This window comes from Camellia sinensis, chromosome 11, assembly GCF_055761805.1.
Source record: "Camellia sinensis isolate YWXY chromosome 11, ASM5576180v1, whole genome shotgun sequence".
Classification (NCBI taxonomy): domain Eukaryota; kingdom Viridiplantae; phylum Streptophyta; class Magnoliopsida; order Ericales; family Theaceae; genus Camellia; species Camellia sinensis.
In genome coordinates, this window is record NC_138971.1 from 162,980,085 (window position 1) to 162,982,680 (window position 2,596).

Sequence of the window (2,596 nt, forward strand, 5' to 3'; positions counted from 1 at the left end):
TAAAAAGTCTTTTTGGCATACAGACTGTCACAGCTCATTGGACATTGTTTATTTACTGTTTTGGCTTTCGCCATGCCCCTATACTCTGGATTACTATGTTACTGTTAAGCAGGCCTTCGGTAATCTTGGATTACTGGCCGGTTACGGTGCTAAACCCATAAGGGCGGGTTTGGGTCGTGACAGAGTGGTATCAGAGCGATACTTACCACGAATTATACCGCATACACGTGTCCAAATGAGCTATAGGATGTCCTAGAAAAGCGATTAGGGCATTACATGAGTATGATAAGTGTGTGGCTATGACATGACTGAATATATGCTACTGTGTTAATCTGTTTAAACAAATGAATACCTATGTTGATAACTGTTATAACTGCCTATAGTGAAATGGATAATGCGAGAACTGCAAATGAATCTGAATCCTCATCCTCTGAGGCAAGAATGACAAGACTGGAAAGAATGATGGAACTAATAACTGAAAGACTGGATCAACAACAGAATCAACAGCCCCCACCTCCTCCTCCGGTACAGCCGGAGCAGAATGTGAATGTTAATGATGGGGACATAATTGCTCTCACCCATAAGTTCAGAAAAATGAAACCATCATCCTTCCAGGGAGGCCTTGAACCGTTAAAAGTTGAAGCATGGGTTCTCGAGACAGAAAAATTGTTTGAGATTTTTCCGTGCTCCGAAGCACATAAAGTGCTATTGGCCACCTTTACTCTGTAAGAAGAAGCTAGAAGGTGGTGGATGCTTATCCGTGATGACAATACTGTGATGACTTAGGCTCAATTCAAAGGAGCCTTCTTTGAAAAGTACTTCCCTCACTGTATTAGGGACAGAAAAGTAACCGAATTTGAACAGCTGAGACAGGGCACAATGTCCGTTGCTGAATATGAAACGAAGTTCACCGAGCTTGCTAGATATGCACCACATATGGTTGACACTGACTACAAGAAGGCCAGAAAGTTTGAAGGCGGCCTTAATGTTGCAATACTCGACAGAATAATTATTTTGAAATTACCGAATTATGTAAATGTTCTTGACCGAGCCTTGATGGCTGAATCGAACATCGAGACACTGAAAATTGAAACACCAGCGTCTGAATGGCGTGGTAAAAGGCAGGGTTTTAAATTCAAGAAAGCCAAGCATAACCCATTGAACAAGAAATAGAATACGGGGTCAACAACTAGCCCCAGCCAAGGGAGTGGTTTCATACCACCCTGTTCTGAGTGTGGCAAGAAGCACAAAGGGGTCTGTTATAAAATATCTGGAGCCTGTTACAGGTGTGGCAAGGTGGGCCACATGGTTAAAGATTGCCCCTTTGCTCCACAAGCCAATAGTAAAGCTGCACCAAGCGTGGCAGCATCAACTGTTGCACCAAAACTGAACCCCAAAGCTACCGGGAAAGAGCCCATGAGGCAGGGCCGAGTGTTCGCCCTAGTACCGGGAGACGTGCAAAATACCGAGACCGTTGTGTCAGGTATTCTCTCTATTTGTACTCAAAATGCTTATGTACTGATTGACTCGGGGTCTACGCATTCATATGTGTCGCATGCTTTTTCGCGAAAACTGAATAGACCATTAGAACCCATGAATTATCTGTTAGCTGTATCATCACCCATTGGGGGATCTATTACCTGTGCATATATGTACCCTGCTTGTGAAATTATTGTTGGAGATGCACATTTGTTTATTGACTTACTGCCCCTGAACATTGATCATTTTGATGTAATATTGGAAATGGACTAGTTAACGAAATACCATGTTACCACAAACTGTGTAACAAAACAAGTAGTTTTTCGCCCACCAGGTTTACCCAAATTTGTGTTTAATGGGGTTGGAGTAGTACCTCCTCCGTATTTGATTTCATCTGTGAAAGCTGTTAAATTGATTAGAAAGGGGTGTAAGGGATATCTGTGTTTTGTATTGACTGTATCTACTGATGATAATGCTAATGTGAACAGTATTCCTATAGTTAGAGAATTCCCAGATGTTTTTCCAGATAATCTGTCAGGGGATTTGATTGACAGGGAGATTGAATTTACCGTTGATGTGATTCCGGGGACGCAGCCAGTATCTAAAGCTCCTTACCGAATGGCTCCAACTGAACTGAAAGAATTGAAAGTGCAACTGCAAGAACTGCTAGATAAGAAGTTCATCAGGCCTAGCACTTTGCCATGGGGCGCTCCTATTTTATTTGTGAAGAAGAAAGACGGCTCACTGAGACTGTGTATTGACTACCGTGAACTGAACAAGGTAACTGTGAAAAATAAATACCCATTGCCACGTATTGATGACTTATTTGATCAGTTACAGGGTGCTCAAGTGTTCTCTAAGATCGACCTCAGATCAGGATATCATCAGTTGAAAGTTAAACCAGAAGACATTGACAAAACTGCTTTTCGAACGAGGTATGGACATTACGAATTTTTAGTTATGCCTTTCGGAGTTACCAATGCACCTGCTGCATTTATGGACCTCATGAACAGAATCTTTAAACCATACCTTGATGACTTTATTGTTGTGTTCATTGATTACATACTGATTTACTCCAAAAGTGTAGAAGAATATGAACATCATCTGAGACTTGCCC